The following is a 19,007-nucleotide window of genomic DNA, read 5'->3' as shown; positions in this document are numbered from 1 at the left end:
GTTTTTTGGTAGTAAAGTGTTCTCTGCATATACACTAACTGAGCTGCCTCTCTTGCTTACTCCCTACTGTCACTCCTTTTCCTCTCAACCAGGGTAGTACATGTTGGGAGTATGGGGGGGTGTCATCGATTGGCAGTGGCAGGGTAGCCTTGCCATTTTGTCTCAATTGGCATTAGAGTTTATCCAGTTCTTTGAGAGGGTTCTAGTGATAGGATGCAACACCCTTCCTACAAGCAGAAGTCAACCATCTCTGGATGGTTGACTTCTGCCTGTAGGTGGTGTCTCAGCCAGCTGGGATACTACGGAACATTTTTTCCACTCAGCTCTCATGTATTTCCATGAATCCCTTTGCCAGTATGGCACAAGTCACCTGTAATTACCTCTTATGGATGAGCCTGGCTATGATTCCCTCAAGAGATTTCTGTCCTTCACCTTAAGGCTTTGGAACAAATTGGCAAGCTTTATTGGTGCCATCCACACTTTCCTGCAACAGCTCTAACCAGGTCCTCTGGACTCCTATTCCATCTCCTATAGGGGCTGCTATGCCCCCTACTATCCTTCCATGATTAAGAACTCCTTAATTCCCAGGAGGTAGGGATCAAAACGGCTTTCGCCGTGGTGGCCCTTAACAACCTGAACACCACCACCTATGTAAACCCCAGTCATGTATATGGTACGTATATTCTGCTTTAATACTCATTGGAATACTTCAGCTTTCTGAATGCTCTTATGTTAGAATATGTAGGGAAAGCATCACAAACATGAATTTGTTTATTCACAGGGCATAGGTAAAGCTGGTGCAGTGTTGCTTAATGTAATGTGCCCCCTGCATCTGGAGAAAGCAACTTAGTGGGCATGGGTTATGACATGAGGAACTTGTATTTCTTTGTGACCCAGCAGGTAATATATGGTGTACTTTAGGTAGGAATGTTTTGACTGCTGAAGATCAGCCATTATCATGATGTCAGAACCTCCCCCCCCCCCTCACCACCACCGAATACTATATACACCATACTAAAAATTGCCACTAATGTAGGACTTATTGTATATCTTGGGTTTCACCAATGGGAGGGTTCACCCAGTGATGAATGGTTGGGTGTCCCCAAAAGCGGTGGCGTCGCTAGGGTTGGTGTCACCCAGGGCGGCATCTTTGGTGTCAACCCCCATGAAATCCAAGGGCGGGGGGAGTAAACTCCAGTTACGTCACTACTGCATGACCAGTGACTAATGTTTAACAATGAGAACGTTTAAGGGCCATAAACAGAACAGGAGGATACTTCTCAACTTTATTAATGATAAAATAAATAATCGTACTAATATTGAGGAAACAAATACAGGCAACAGATCCTACATTTATTCGTCTTCAGTAATGCAAAAAAAAAAAAAAAAAAAGAACTTGAAAAATAAAGAAAAACTTTGCAATATCAGAGAAACACTAGTTCTGGTTTGACCTTGAGTACAGGTAACATCTCAGTGAATATGATCTTACATTTCCTTGCCTTTAATCCTTGGAAGACAACAGTTTAACAACTCCAGTCAGATCAGTACACTACGTCTACTTCCACCCATTCCCTCCTTGCACTCTGGGTGGCAGTTTGTCCACCCAACTAATATCTGCCAGTCAATCATTGAAAATTCAGCATCCCTATGATCAGTGTTGATAATAATCAACAGAGCAACACATTACCATAAATGTGTCTGTTGTGATACCTCCACAGGACTGTTCGTTGCCATGCATAAGGTTTTTGGAAAGTAGTACTTTCTTAACGAACACTATAATCTTGAGGTTCTTTAATGTGTGCCACATTAATTTGGATCTCAGTGTCGGGCATTTTTAATAAAAAAAATAATTCACTTTATGAATACTCTTTATCAAAGTGTGTGTACATGTTTTGGAGACTTTGTATTGTGGGAATTATGTCGCTTAGATTAATGCATCTTTAATTAATAGAAGTTGATCAGAAAAAGAGCAACAATTAAAAAAAAAGTGGGTGTAGGAGTTATTGTGGTGGTGAAAGATTTTCATACAATAAAAATTAAGGATGTGCAAGAAAGGTAAACAATACCAATAAAATGAAAGTTAAGACATGTGCTACATCTGGTTATTTTTATTGTAGACGTTTCGCCATCCAGTGGCTTTATCAATACAGGACATAATTAGAAGACAGTAGAACTATATACAAAAGGTGAGGTAATCAGTCCCTCAGCCTTGGAGTTGGTGTTGAGAGCGCCGTGGTAGTAAAGATTCTGAAGCAAAGGCAAGGAGACTGGCGTTTATATAGGCGTCAAGGAAAAGGGACGTGTAGCAGACGATGGCATAGTCACTGGTAGGCGGGATTTCCCAGTGGAAGTAGGTCCTACCGAAAGGGATGGGTTAGTTGTAGTAGCCGTGAAGAAGGTCTTGTAGGTGTCCTAGATTCTGTATTGATAAAGCCACTGGATGGCGATACTTCTACAGTAAAGATAACCAGATGTTGCACATGTGTCTTAACCTTCAAAAATTAAAGATTAATGTTTGTTTTATACAGTTTTTTTAGAGATGTTAATGTTTACAGGTGCACAACATTTGAATAGAATATTAAATGGAAACTACAGACATTGAAGAATATGATAGTAAAATGTAAATAAGGATTTCAGTGTGGGAACGTAATTTTAGGGATAAGAATGCAGTTGAAAAAACTCCATGAAAATGAAAAACCAATAAAATCGAGAACCTACAATACAGAGAAGGATATTCATCAAACACCCTTAAAGGGAGGGGGTTCCTTGGTGCTGCTGAAGGGTTCTTGATTCAGGAAATTAGAGCTACCCCTCCCATGGGATCAAACTGGATTATCTCCCCTTCCCTGACCCTTGTGGGGGTCATGCACCCTCAGTTATAAATTAATAGCCTTTAAATGCAGTATATTAATTTATGTAAGTTGAAGAAAGTGGTTATAATAAATGTTACACATGCAATAGAATTAAGAAATAATGTGAAGAAAGACGACCATGCATCAGGGTCTATTTTCGCCTTGCTCAACCCCCTCCCCCTCTCCCCACCAAGATGCCGGCAGACTTGTCCTTGTTGCTTATTGGCTGACAGCACTCACACGCCCCACGGAGCAGCCAATCAGTGTTCATGTACTGGCACACCCTCCTTGTCTCCAAGACTAAAAACTAGGAATTTCTTCAAGGATTTCAGGGTTACTGTTATATTTGAGAGAAGAGACTGTGCCCTCCCCCCGTTTTTTGGACAAGGGAACGAGCAAATATAGGAAGAATAAAGTTTAGAAAGACTTTATCAAGGTGTGTAGGTACCTCTTAGCACGATTAGTTCAATTAAGGGCTTAACAATTTATGCTGAGAGTTGCATCCTGGGGACGGTGGGCAAAAGAACCCAGTGGAAATAAGCCACACTAATTGACTTTATTGGGTTATCTTGGAATACTAGTCCTCTGGGGTTAAAGATCCGAATTGTTTTCTATATAAGCGCTTCCAGTCTCCAGTTGCAGTGATTGAAATTCAACTCATGGACCTCACACCTCGATCACCTGGTGAATATTTTTTTTTTTCAACTGGATGATTCTGTATACAAGTGCGCATGTTTTGGAAAAAAAAAAGTACAGTATGCATAGGGATAATTTGGTAAGTTGCCAGGGTGTACTAGTCGTGATAATTTGGTGTACTAGTTGATGGCGTGGGATCCACGTGCTTATACTCTGGCGGTGGTGCCAACTCTCGCGCTTGTGCCAAGTCGACTACTTGCTCAATCAGCTTTACGCCTTTGGACTGTAATTATCTACGAGTCTGCTGGGTGAGGGAGCTAAGCTCATGCTCTTGGCGTCGCCGTTTAACTCCCGACCGATTGACGTGAAATAGTCATGTCGTGTCTAATTTTAAGCCCTGTACAGTGCTTTCACTACCACTTGATTCCACTTTTTTTTTTTTACCTTAAATATGTTGAAGTAGTTTTTTTTCTGTATCGATATGCCTGATTTGGGAATAATTTTCAACGATGACCCCTTGTTCTTGTTACAGCCTTGGTAGAATCTGATCTTATCTACGTCATGGCCCTGAGTAGTGCACACGTTGAATTGGCTTTACGGGGGTCTAGCCAATAGCTCATGGCCCCATATCTTAACTAGTGGCATTAATACCTATTAATATTGAGATTTTTAACATTGTCACTGATTTTTATGTTTTTGGGGATGGAGAGGACCTTACTGCTCTGTTTAAGTAAAATGCACGGTAGATGCATTCATGAACTTTAGAAATATCCTCGGCATGGGGGCGGAGGGGGGATTCCAGTTACTATTGGTGAATTCGTCCGGGAGAATAGTCTTGTGATGTCTTGCTCCGAGTAGATTTGAATGATAGTGCCGTTGGCCTGAGCTTACTTATTCACAAGTTATATAATGTCAAACATGTAAAAATCGAGCCCCTAAGCACCATTCTTACGTATCAGATGAATTATTTAAAACTTTCAATTTAGGTTAGGTAAGCCGCCATTACCAACCTAATTTAACCTATCTTAAATATTGTAACTTACGAAACTATAAATTTGAAAATGACCAAAGGCTTCGTTAGTATTATATAGCGGGGCAAAAATTAGTCTTTGTTGAAGTTTTTTATTTTATCATTCCAGTCCCAGTTTAACATATACTCGCTTGTCAAACGAAATATAAAGTATCCAAGTCATCTATAAATTCACTACAAAGTGATTAACAACTTATTGAGGAATAATAATGTTGCATATCGTTTTATTGCCTATTATGGTTATAACTATAATCATAATTTGTAAAGGGGTGGACCGGTAAGCCAGCGGAAGGCCTCGGTCAGATGACCAAAAGCTCCCGCGTCAGGAATCACTTCTGCTGTTTCCTGACACACCTTACCTAACCTAACCTGCCTAATGGAAATAAGATATTGGAAATTGATTACACATCCTAAAGTTCCTGGTAACCGATTTGTACAAGTTTATTTAAAACATCTACATGTACTCGACTAAATTTAAGGGTTCGTGTATACATTTGCTACTATCTGTATAATGGAGATGGGGTACACAATAAACTTGCCGCATCAACATTGTTTTTTAAAGAATTATTAGATAGGTCACATTGTACGGATACCTATTACCCAGCACTTGGATAATGCCAGGTCTGGAGTTTTGTTACACATTGATAGTTTTGTTCTGGATTTGACTTACAGCAGGGTTGGAGTCTTCCAATAAATTTGTTAATTTTTTTTTCTGGACGAGACTTGGGTCGGCTGACCCTGAGGTACTTATGGAGGTACTTATGTTTTCCGCCATGTGAGCAAGGACAACAGGTTTGTAAGGAAACTTGCCAATACGTTTTACGGTGCTTGAAAATCGAACTCAAGCTTTTGGGATTTTTAGTGATCCGCTGGTCCTCATTTCAATAATGAATTTCTAGGAAGGACAGTTTGGGTGTGAAAGCGAGGCCTGTCACAGGGAAGGGGGCTTTAAGGGTGACCAACATAGCTGAACGAGAGGCTACTGGTGTATAGCCCCCAGGAGTTGGTGGGAGCCCAACTTCATTTGAGGGTACATCACAGGCAAATTCAAGCGTGTGTAGGGAAAGGGTGCGCTATGAAAACGAGAGTGGCATTCACGGGAAAGCGCCAGGGTATTAAGAGGTAATCAGGTTTGATCCAAGAAAGAGCAACTCCGATTTCTTAGATCAGGAGCCCTTCAGGATTAAGGCACTCGCCCCATTCTTGAACATATGATGTAACACTAAGATAAGATAAGACTTCGTTCGGATTTTTAACCCCAAATGGTTAGCCACCCAGGATAACCCAAGAAAGGCAGCGTGTCATCGAGGACTATCTGTCTTATTTCCATTGGAGTCCTCAGTCTTGTCCCCCAGGATGCAACCCACAACAGTCAGCTAACACCCAGGTACCTATTTGCTGCTAGGTGAACAGGACAACAGGTATAAGGAAACGTGTCGGAACGTTTCCACCCGCCGGGAATCGAACCCGGGCCCTCCGTGTGTGAAGCGAGAGCTTTAGCCACCAGGCCACCGGGCGTATTGACCCTTGATAGGTAGGTCTTTCATTAAGTGGTCCCAGGCTATTCATCTTATCAGAAACATTGCTAGGACAAGTGGCGAAGTCTTCAAGAGGAAACTGGATAAGTATCTCCATGTGCCAGATCAACTAGGCTGTGATGGATATGTGCGTCAGCGGGTCGCCAGCAGCATCAGCCAGGTTGACCAGGGAAGCTTGGTCTTGGACCAGGCTCTGGGGGCAGATAAACTCGCGAAATTCCGTGGTAAAGGTATAACCATACCCACTGATACCATACCTGTCCAAACTGTTTTAAAAGCTACCTGAAGTTCTCCCCACTGACGTTCATGGGAGGTTGTTCCGCTCAGCCACAATTCTGTTGCCAAACCAGTACTTCCTTAAACCATTCTAATCTGAATTTGTCCAACTTTAATCCATTGCTGCAGACTTGTATTAGGTTAGATACTTTCAACGCGTTATTTATAGCCACTTTGTTTATTGCTGTTTTCCATTTGTACACTTAAATTGTACCCCTACCCCCAGTTTTACGTCTTTACAGAGTGCAGATTAAGTACTTTCAGCCTATTTTCGTGGAAAGATTTCGGATACAGGGGATCAACTTCAGCCTTTTGAGCAGCGTTATCCATGTCGGGCCTTATTAAAGATACATAAAATTGAAGTACAACCCAGTCTTTTGTTATTATTTATACTTCTTGATATGAAGCCAAGTATCGTATTAAATGAAAAATAAATTTTATTAAAATAAGTGCAGTGCTACTACAGTAAAGTATTTTTGTGATTCAGTAAGTTGCTTCATGATACGTTAACTCTTATACACCGAATGTTAGAAAAATTTAGGTGTTCTGGCTACTAGAAATGTAGACTTAAGATCTACACCATTTAGGTTACCTTAAGATCTATACCATTTAGGTTACCTTAAGATCTACACTATTTAGGTTATAAGTACCATAGTTGTTGGGAGAGGATGGGTGGAGAATTCTGGGAACTACGATAACAATCCAAGTAACCAGTTCAGTCTTGTGCTCACCACGCCACTATTTAATTTCTAAATAGTTCGTCAAAATTGAGCGCTGTATGACCCCAGTGAATTTAGCTCTTGCCTATTAATACGTATAATAATGGGCTCAGTCGAAAAGTTTTACGTCCTGCTGACTTGAGTGTTACGCATTGTTCGGGAGGTGTGTTATGTAGTCTTACCCTTGATAAATGTTACGTAACGCATGGGAGGTGTTACGTAGGGACGACCCTCTTACCACTGATGGCTGAGAACCTTAAAAGCATGTAGTGTCGGTGTGATCGCTTCATAAAAAACTAAGGGCAAGCTCTATACATCGTCAATTTTCTCAAATTTTAAGATGTGCACAAAAATCGGGTAAAAAAATGTATATAATTGTGTTTCTGTGTAATTTTACCACAATGAAAGAAAATTTAGTTTTAGGCTCATTCCTGATGTATCAGTCGCATGGTTTCGAGGAACATTGTTTCACTTATAAATAAGATGTAGCGTGTTATCTTTTCAGGCGTTTGTGTACATAACCTGTCTTGCCAAACTCGCATATTCCAGTTGTATGAGAGGGTAGCGCGTACGAGACACTAGTCTTGCAAGGAGCATGTGGTGGTACCCAGCCAAGTTGGCACCATGCTCATCATCTGTTGCTTTTTCCTGCAGTTGAAGTTTTTCAATCGGAAACTGTCGCATTTTGGGACATTCGTGGTTATTCATTTTAAATACGTTATGAAAATCATGATTTGTTTAGCAACAATATGTATATAACCGTATCATGGGCTGTTCTTAACATGCAAGTTTTCACAGATACAGTACTTATAAATATAGAGGAATAACCTCTTCCACTTATGCTAAAAGGGTTTTACTGTAACAACTTGCACTTGTGACTGTAATCCTGGAAATTAGCTTGAGCTAGGGTAAGGGAGGGATAGGTTAAAATGAAGATTTACCAGAAAAATACATTATTAACTCCAAACAATTTTACACGGTAGTATATGGAGCTAATTAAAACATACTTACTGACGAAATTATTAGCCTTGGAGAATAAAAAATCACATCTGTGCAAACTAGTAAATTAGTTGCAACACGGTCCAAAAAAATATTTATATATTACAGGAAATAGTACAAATCTGGATCGCCTGAATATTTGGAAACTTCAAGGTAATAATGTTATTGCCCACGCTCTATGTATGCGTATTATACTGTTTCGCAATCCATTTCTTGTCTAAAGGTTAATGTGCACGTGTTGACCTTGGATGGGTGGTACCCCCTCATGGGCTCCTAGGAAGCTCCCCCCTCAAGGAAGGTTCCTTGATGTTGATGAGGGGCTCTTGATTTAGGGAATTGGATCTGTGCTCCAGTTCCCCGAATTAAGCCTGAATGCCTTCCACATCCCCCCCAGGCGCTGTATAATCCTCCGGGTTTAGCGCTTCTCCCTTGATTATAATAATAATAATAATCCTAGGAAGCTCCGACGTAGATTTTCTACTGTTTGGATTTTTTTTTTAGTTTGGTGCAAAATGCTGCCTTGCTATCGAATCATGAATCTCTAGTAAAAGCTGCAGGGTCAACATTAATTATTTGGCCCAGTAGTAACGTGCACTTCTTGTGGTTGTAGGGTGCTCTCTTGAATCCCACTCTGCCCTTTCTTCAGTTTCTAAATTTGAAATGTGTTAGAATTTATTTTAATTGTATTTTTTTACAATACGTCAATTTTAATACTGGATTACAAAGCAAATAGTATAAGTAAACTCATAGACAGCGCTAAATTATAATATCCTGGCATAAGAGCCTGGCCCCAGGCCGAGCTGCGAGGTAGGAAAACTAAACCGGTCACATGTATGTAACTACTGTAACAAAAAAAAAAAATGAATAAAGATGAATATCAGAAGGGCCTTGTTGAACTTAAAGCTTGGATCTAGAAGTGATAAATGCAGTTAAGTCTACACAAATGCAAACTCTAAGGTTTGTAAGTGTATACGTGTATAATAATATGTATATAAAATTCCCATCCCTTCCCAAAGGTTGTGTAAAATAACTTGGGTGTTTTGTATGAGTACGTTTGGAGGATGATTGTATCGAGATGACAAAAAATTACTTAGGTACGTATTGTGTTAGATTGGTGAGTGGGCACGAGTACAAAATAAACATAAGCGGAAAGAAAACACCAGTTGTGTGCACTTGGCACACAGGTCGAGTCCTCGTTGGCAGTCAAGTGTATGTATGGCCACGAAGTTTTTTTGTATTGTCTTCCCTGTAGTGTTTTCTCACGTTCCTATCACGAGCATTGCCTTTTTTAAGGACAAGACAAAATGTGTATTGGCTTATGGCATGTAGCTTTTATTTAACTTGAAATTATTTTTGCTTATTTGTTTAAACTATTCAAATACTGTATGATACTTGCTTCAGCTGTATATGGGAGCAGTGCTGGTTTTAATAAATAAATATTACACACACACACACACACACACACACACACACACACACACACACACACACACACACACACACACACACACACACACACACACACACACACACACACACACACACAGATAAGAAGGGAGGCCCAAAGACAATATGAAAATGACATAGCAGCGAAAGCCAAATCTGACCCGAAACTGTTGTACAGCCACATCAGGAGGAAAACAACAGTCAAGGACCAGGTAATCAGGCTAAGGAAGGAAGGAGGAGAGACAACAGGAAATGACCGGGAAGTATGTGAAGAACTCAACAAGAGATTCAAAGAAGTGTTCACAGAGGAGACAGAAGGGACTCCAGAAAGACGGAGAGGTGGGGCACACCACCAAGTGCTGGACACAGTGCACACAACCGAGGAAGAAGTGAAGAGGCTTCTGAGTGAGCTAGATACCTCAAAGGCAATGGGGCCAGATAACATCTCCCCATGGGTATTGAGAGAGGGAGCAGAGGCGCTATGTGTACCCCTAACAACAATATTCAATACATCTATCGAAACAGGGAGATTGCCTGAGGCATGGAAGACAGCAAATGTAGTCCCAATCTTTAAAAAAGGAGACAGACATGAAGCATTAAACTACAGACCAGTGTCACTGACATGTATAGTATGCAAAATCATGGAGAAGATTATCAGGAGAAGAGTGGTGGAACACCTAGAAAGGAATGATCTCATCAACAGCAGCCAGCATGGTTTCAGGGACGGGAAATCCTGTGTCACAAACCTACTGGAGTTCTATGACATGGTGACAGCAGTAAGACAAGAGAGAGAGGGGTGGGTGGATTGCATTTTCTTGGACTGCAAGAAGGCGTTTGACACAGTTCCACACAAGAGATTGGTGCAAAAACTGGAGGACCAAGCAGGGATAACAGGGAAGGCACTACAATGGATCAGGGAATACTTGTCAGGAAGACAGCAGCGAGTCATGGTACGTGGCGAGGTGTCAGAGTGGGCACCTGTGACCAGCGGGGTCCCGCAGGGGTCAGTCCTAGGACCAGTGCTGTTTCTGGTATTTGTGAACGACATGACGGAAGGAATAGACTCTGAGGTGTCCCTGTTTGCAGATGACGTGAAGTTGATGAGAAGAATACACTCGATCGAAGACCAGGCAGAACTACAAAGGGATCTGGACAGGCTGCAGAACTGGTCCAGCAATTGGCTCCTGGAGTTCAATCCCACCAAGTGCAAAGTCATGAAGATTGGGGAAGGGCAAAGAAGGCCGCAGACGGAGTACAGTCTAGGGGGTCAGAGACTACAAACCTCACTCAAGGAAAAAGATCTTGGGGTGAGTATAACACCAGGCACATCTCCTGAAGCGCACATCAACCAAATAACTGCTGCAGCATATGGGCGCCTAGCAAACCTCAGAACAGCATTCCGACATCTTAATAAGGAATCGTTCAGGACCCTGTACACCGTATACGTTAGGCCCATATTGGAGTATGCGGCACCAGTTTGGAACCCACACCTAGCCAAGCACGTAAAGAAACTAGAGAAAGTGCAAAGGTTTGCAACAAGACTAGTCCCAGAGCTAAGAGGTATGTCCTACGAGGAGAGGTTAAGGGAAATCAACCTGACGACACTGGAGGACAGGAGAGATAGGGGGGACATGATAACAACATACAAAATACTGAGAGGAATTGACAAGGTGGACAAAGACAGGATGTTCCAGAGATTGGACACAGTAACAAGGGGACACAGTTGGAAGCTAAAGACACAGATGAATCACAGGGATGTTAGGAAGTATTTCTTCAGCCACAGAGTAGTCAGTAAGTGGAATAGTTTGGGAAGCGATGTAGTGGAGGCAGGATCCATACATAGCTTTAAGCAGAGGTATGATAAAGCTCACGGCTCAGGGAGAGTGACCCAGTAGCGATCAGTGAAGAGGCGGGGCCAGGAGCTCGGACTCGACCCCCGCAACCTCAACTAGGTGAGTACAACTAGGTGAGTACACACACACACACACACACACACGCATACACGCATACACTCACACTCTCCCTCTCATTCTCACTCTCACACTTACACTCCTGTTGACCCTTGACCCCCCCCCCCCCTCGCGGCGCAGTCGAAAATCCACGTATAACTTTTGGTTACCCCAAAACTTAAATATTAATAGCGTATTGTTGACCGGAAGCCTTACCGATAACATGAACAGTCAGTTAACACTTATTTGGTATGTTATATGTACCATATACGGTATTATTACAATAAAGTAAGTCAGAGAAATTTTTTTAAGAAAATCACAAGGCAGAGAAAATACATTTACAGTTCTGTACTGTAGTTATCGATACCGTAAGTTTACGTTGTCTGTTTACAAGATGAATCGTCTGTCTCTCAGTACTTACATCAATATTGTCTTACATGATGCAAAACACCGTATTGTAGCACTAACACCAGACATCAAAAATGAAAAGGTAATATGAAAAGAAATTAATATTTTCTCGACTGCGAATGGAACGTGTACGATCAGTAATTGTTTGTGTGCGTAAGTTTTGATAAATTTTTAACCTTTTATAATAGATTTGTATATATTTTATGGTAGTAGATGACAAAATAGACAAGTGTCTACATATATTTTATGCATTCATGACATTCCTAACTTTTTATATTTTTTTCAGCCACGTAGTTCAAGGGTCAACTCAATCTCATTCTTTTTCTCTCCCACTCTCTCAGTATTTATTAAAATGGATTCAGAGTAACCGGTTAGCCGGACTTGAGTTCTGGAGGTGGTAATTACAATGCCTGCACTCTGAAGGAGGGGGTAGGGATATTTGTTGTGTAAGGGGACATTTGCACTGTCGTATCTGCGCGCCTCTGGCAAGACAGTGATAGTATGAATGATGGTGAATATTTCTTTTTTTTTTTTCGGGTCACCCCTACGTCGGTGGGAGACGGTCAGTGTGTGTATTATATCTCATTAGATACTGCAGTTTAGATAAGTTTTTTCCAGATAGTAAGTATCCTGGGAGGTACTTTCATCCTCGTCATAGGGGTGTGAAACGAGACAAATTTTTCACAGGCAAGTTTTCTGGTCGTCTGTTTCTCATGGACATGTTAGATGACAAGTAAATCTTAAAACTTTTAAATTCATTATACGCGTTTCTTTATCGTTATAGTTTTTATTCCAGTAATTCAGTATTTTCTTCCCAGTTTAGGAGTCCAGATTAATACAGAGATGTAGGGATGATAATTGGAATCAATAACATGTATACCAGTGATCGGTTTCGGGAGTTTTTCTATCCTAGCACCCTGCCAGGCTTTTCTGTTGAGTGAGTTTAATCGGCCTGTTGTTTTTGGTGGCTCATCTGCCCCCCACATCCATATCACAGCCTGATTGATCTGTCACTTCGCAGATGTAGTGGTCCAGTTTCCTCTTGAATATTTCTGCACTTCTTTTGACAATATTTCTGATATCTACCAGTACCAAGTTGAATAATCTTGTTTCATGTATGGTCACATGGTGTGCACATGGCACCCCTGGTTTTCATTTGGTCTTATTTACGCTTCCATATCCCATTCCAGTACGTTATAGTAGTATGTAGATTTAGGACTAGGCCCTCGATAAGCTTCCATGCACACCCAATGACCACTTTATTGATTACACACATCTAGTACTGTGTAGAACCACCTCCCCCTGCCTTTCCCTTTGCCCCCAGAACAACCTGTGGCATGGATTCAACAAGGTGTTGGAGATTCCGGTCCATCATGTATGCTGCAAATTTGTCGGCTGCACATTCATGCTGCGAGTCTCACGTTCCACCACATCCCAGAGATTTACACCAAATTCTGACCCCACCATCTGCATGTCTCAGCAGAAATCACGATTCATCAGACAGGCGATGTTATCCAATCTTCAGATGTTCAGTTTTTGGGAACTTGTGCCCGCTGTAACCTCAGTTTCCTGTTCTTAGCTGACAGGAGTGGAACCCGGTGTGGTCTGCTACTGTTGTAGCACATCCACTTCAAGGTATGGCATGTTGTGCATTCAAAGATGCTCTCCTGCATACCATTGCAATTTGTGGTTATTCGAGTTTGTCTCCCTGTCAGCTTGAACCAGTCTGGTCATTCTCCTTTGATCTCTCATTGTCAAGGCATTTTCGTTCACAGTACTGCTTCTCACTGGATGTTTTGTTTTTCACATTATTCTTTGTAAACCCTATTCTGTGAAAACCCCAGGAGATCAGCACTTTTAGAGATACTCAGACCACCCCGTCTGGCACCAACAACCCTTCAACAGTCACTTAGATCACATTCTGATATTCGGTCTGAACAACAGCTAAGCTCTTAATGGGCCCCTTAACCATATCTGCATGTTTTTAGGCATTGAGGCACTGCCATGTGATTGGCTGATTACATCTTTGCATTAATTTTTTTTTTAATTTTAATGAGCAGGTGTACCTAATAAGTGCCCACTGAATATTTGTACGTGTATATGTATGTGGAATAATAGGGTTACCAAGAGAGGGGTGTATGAATCTGGGATGGAAGGGAGGTATACAGGTTGTCCCAGGAAGGGTTGGGGGAAGGGGTTAAAGGAGGTTCTGAGAGCTAGTGGCATGAGCATCCACCATGCGTGTGAGCATGTTTGATCGGAGTGACTGGAGACGAGTGGTTCTTGTGGTTTGACTTCCTGGAGTATGAGCAAGGTAACATTCATGAAGGGATTAAAGGAAACCAGTTAGCCGGACTTGGTGATGAGAAATGCGGTACCTGCACTCTGAATCGGGTTGGAAATGTTGCAGATTACCAACGGACCGGCTCATGGTAAGCAGTCAGGCAAGCGTTCTTACTGTTCTTGTTCACACCAGGGGGAATTCAGATAATCTGATTTGATGCGAGGAAGGGGAGGGTATCTCTAATCCCTTGTATCAAGAGCCCCTTATCTTAAGGGATACACCTTCTGACGGAAAATGCCTGAACTGAAACGTGACCGCGAGTGCAATGAGCCCCAGAACCATCAGGAAAACAGCAACGCACATTTCCTAAATTGTCGCCGCAACAACCTCTGCCATGTTACATTGTTTAATATAAACCTCCCACCCATACATACATGGAAATAACGTTTTGAAAAATATATGACGCTAAGTGGAATTGGATGTGAAAGTTGTTGGTCTTGTATGGTGAGAAGTAAGGTGAGAGGGGACACTCCTGCGCCCCGCCCAGTTCACCACTTTCCCACATGGCTAAGCGAAAGTGAATCTTTGGCAGTGTTCACCGCCTTCCGTTATGCTCTTCCTTCCCTTCCTCTTTCGGAATGACTTTATATACTTCTGCCTTCTCATTACATATGGCGGTAGCCGTTTTCTCTAATTGAAAGTTATGATGTGGGCTATGGTGTTGGTGAGCTGGTGTGGCCTTAGAGTTGATCAATACGGTTAGCTGTGAGGTGTATCAACCCTCCTAGCCACGCCCTCACCTCCACCAGTTCGTATTGTATGTTTAATTTAAACGAGTTATTTTCAGTTGCTAATGTTTAAAAGGATATAAATATTTGATGCCGCTTAACTCCTATCGAGTGAAAAAATAATCCTTCTCTCTGCAGTATATAATTTATACACGTAATTTTTGTTGCTTTGTATCGATAACACAATTATAAAAGCATGCTTTGGCGTATCTTTTTATTTTATAACCATCTATGTTGTAGGTTGAAAGGTATGAGGGTACTGACAAGTTGGAATAAAATCAGATAACAATCCGCTTGACGTACCAAAAATACAGGAGTAACAGATAGAAGAGTGAGGTTCAGTGCAGGTTACTGGACCCAGGTCAGCCTAGCATGGACCAGTAGACCTGCTGCAGGCCTACTGCAGTGTTTCTCCATTCCTTTGCTCCTATGTTCTTGTGTATTGATTCCGGTTAGTTGTGTAGTCTCGGGTCTTTCTAGGTGTTTTTGAAATAGTAATTGTGCCAACGGTTTTGCGATTTGTGTACTTAAATGCATTTCTGTAATGCTGTTAGATGTGCTGATGAAAGCAGATTCTAATTGTTTTCGAGGTTAGTCATAAAACAAACAAATCTACCCAGGAGGAAATGAATAGAAGCCTCTAATCACTACCACTACCACTTACATCAAGTAAGTACATTAAGGCCTGACATAGCTCCTAGTGAGCGAAACGTACCCTTCGATAAATTATCTGAAATGTTGCACATCCATTACCCAACCTATCCTTAATCTTTATACTCAAAGTATTTGCTTCCGTTACCTCCTTAACCCAGCAGTATTAGTGATTAAATAGAAAATACCTACATCGATTTATTTCTTGTTGCTGACAAGGATTACACGTGTTTGGATGTTTAGTGAGTAGTATTTCCTTGGCATCGAAGAATGAATAGTGTTACTAGCGGGACACCTAACCATTCTAGGTAGTTTCGACTTAACTAAGCTTTCATCAAATCCCACATCGAGTATCCTGTGTGCGACACTTATTAGTAGTGTATTAATAATAATAATAATTATTATTATTATTATTATTATTATTTAATAACTAATTGTAATGAACACTTGTCACTTCTCAATACAAACTCAAACTTTTCCGAGTCTCTCTCCATATCTCCGGTTTCTCTTTTTAACTTTAGTAATGTAAACAGGAGAAGAGGTTACTAGTCTTTTGCTTCTGGCATGTTAGTCACCTCTTATTACACGCATGACTTACGGAGGAAGAATTCTATTCCACTCCCACTTTGGGCCCAGTCCCTGGACCCATTACATATGTACCTCTGTAATCTTTTGACTACCTCCCACAGAATGGGTATGGGGTGCATAATAAACATATTAAATTAACTAACTTCCCCATAGAATTATTATTTTTATTATTATGGAATAATAACTAATTTCAAGTAAGATGTTTTATATTGAATCATTGTATTGAGTATACTAGCTTTTTTGACGCGTGCGGTTCACGTCCTCAGTAATTTCACCGATGAAGTTTCTTCTTTTCTCTGGCATTGAGGGTTCATTTTTAATAGCATGCTGATGTCCCAGAGTTAGTTGTGATTATATCTCCTCTGAAACTTTCTTATACGATTGTGGGGCTTGGAGTTTGTTTGTGAATATGGTTGGGGACCTTTTCTCTGGGGGGGGGGGGGGGGGGGCTTTTCTCTCCACTGCTGCTTGTCTAAAAACCTAACATATCTTTCGTTGTAAACGGTGGGGATACTTCCCCTTCGTCTAAATTTGCTAATATTGCTGACGACACGAAACAAATTATGAATACGGAGTGCGGAACGTGAAACATTGAATAACCAAACTTCCAGAACTTAATGTTTTTTATTTTTTTATTTTAAATGTATATTGATAGTTACTCCATTGATATATACTTCAGGCAACAGTTATCACTGGCTTCTGTGATCTTGCCTCTGTTAGTTGATATCTAGTAGTATGCACCTCTCACAGTTAGGTCCACCCACACCCTGCTCCATGGACTTTATCATACCACCTCCTTTTAAAGCTATGTATGGATCTTGCCTCCACTGTATCACTGTCCAGACTGTTCTACTTCCTGACAACTCTGTGGCTGAAGAAATACTTCCTAACATCCCTGTGACTCCTCTGAATTGTCAACTTCCAGTTGTGACCCCTTGTTGCTGTGTTACATCTCAGAAACATTCTGACCCTATCCACCCTGTCAGTTCCTCTCAGTATTTTATATATTATCATGCCCCCTTATCCCTCCTTTCTTCCAGTGTTGTCAGGTTGAATTCCCTTCACCTCTTTCCACAGGATAAACCCCTCAATTCCGGGACCAGTCTGGTTGCACTTTCTCTAATTTCTTAACGTTTTGACCAGGTGTGGGTTCCATACTGGTGCTGCATACCCAAATAGGTGTTAATGTGTACTGTGTCGTAAATGACTCCTTAGATGTCGAAATGCTGTTCTCAGGTTTGCCAGGCGCCCGTATGCTGCAACGGTTATTTGGTTGATGTGCGCATGAGATGTGCTCGATATGATGCTTACCCTAAGATCCTTTTCCTTGAGTGAATTTTACAGCCGTTGACCTCTTAGGCTGTACTCCGTCTGCAGTCTCTCTTGTCTTTCCCAATCTTCATAACTTCGCACTTGCTGGGGTTAAACTCCAAGAGCCATTTGTCAGACTAGGCTTGCAGCCTGTCCAGATCCCCTTGTAGGCTTACCTTATCCTCTTCCGCTTTTATTCTCCTTAGTTTCACATCGTCTGCAAACAGGGACACCTATGACTCTATCCCTTCCGTCATATCATTTACATATACAAGAAACAGCACCGGACCTAAGAATGACCCTTGTGGAACCCCATTCGACACATGCACCCACTGACACCTCGTCTCGGACGGGCACACGTTGTTTTCATCCTGTCAGGTATTCCCTGATCCATTGCAGTACTTTCACTCCTATTCCTGCCTGCTCCACTAGTTTTTCAACCTGTCTCTTGTATGGTACTGTCGAAAACCTTACAGTCTACCCATCCCTCTCTCTTTTGTCTTCTGTTACCTTGTTATAGAACTCCAATAGGTTCGTGATGCAGGACTTCCCTTCCCTGAAGCCGTGCTGGTTGTCATGTATTAGTCCATTCCGTTATAGGTGCTCCACCACCCTGAGGCCTGGTCTCAGACCGGGCCGCGGGGGCGTTGACCCCCGAAACCCTCTCCAGGTAAACTCCAGGTAAATCCTTTTTCCTGATAATCTTCTCCATAACTTTACATACATGTCAGCGACACTGGTCTGTAATTTAGTACAGCCTGTCTGTCTCTTTTCTTAAAATTCGGGACTACATTTGCTGTCTTCCACACCTCAGGCAGTTGCCTTGTATTGATAGAATTATCGAAGATTGTTATTAGTGGCACACAGTGTGTCTGCTCCCTCTCAGGACCCAAGGAGAGAGAGTATCTGGACCCACCGCCTTCGAGGTATCTAGTTCTTTTAGCAGTTTCTTCACTTAATCCTCGGTTGTGTGCAGTGTCCAGCACTTCCTGGTGCATCTTGGTGTTCTGGGAGCCTCTCTGTCTCCACTGTGAATACCTCCCTGAATCTTGATCTGAGCTCTTCACATACTTCCTGGTCGTTCCCTGTGAGCTCCCCTCCTTCCTTCCTCAACCTGATTACCTGATCCTTGACTGTTGTTTTCCTCCTGATGTGGCTGCATAACAACTTTCGGTCAAATTTGGCTTTTGATACTGTGCATTCTCCTATTGACACTAGGCTTCTCTCCTTATCCATGCATATTCATTTCTGGGTTATCCTAGGTTCTCTACACATATGCTGCTATGTATGATAATTCTATGTAACTGTATTTGTGTATACCTGAACAAACTTACTTACCTGTTTTTCTGGGTCCTTTGCTTTCTATACTTATTCCATACTCTTTGCACACTTGACTTTGGCCTCTTCACACCTCTTGGTAAACCATGGGTTAACTCTGGTCTTCCCGTTGTTTCTGTTGCCCTTTAATATACACTTTTCTACTGCCTCCCTGCACTTTGTGGTCATGTACTCACCTAGTTGTACTCACCTAG

The 19,007-nt window shown here is 41.7% G+C and overlaps 1 protein-coding gene across 6 annotated transcripts in view; it reads left to right on the top strand.

The window, feature by feature from the left end:
- The window catches only part of Gdh (glutamate dehydrogenase, mitochondrial), a 117,751-nt gene that overhangs the window by 26,515 nt on the left and 72,229 nt on the right, over positions 1-19,007 (top strand). The window lies entirely within an intron of this gene.

Source organism: Cherax quadricarinatus, chromosome 52 (assembly GCF_038502225.1).
Source record: "Cherax quadricarinatus isolate ZL_2023a chromosome 52, ASM3850222v1, whole genome shotgun sequence".
NCBI classification, from domain to species: domain Eukaryota; kingdom Metazoa; phylum Arthropoda; class Malacostraca; order Decapoda; family Parastacidae; genus Cherax; species Cherax quadricarinatus.
The sequence above is the reverse complement of the archived record's forward strand: the minus strand, read 5'-3'. Positions and strand labels throughout refer to the sequence as shown.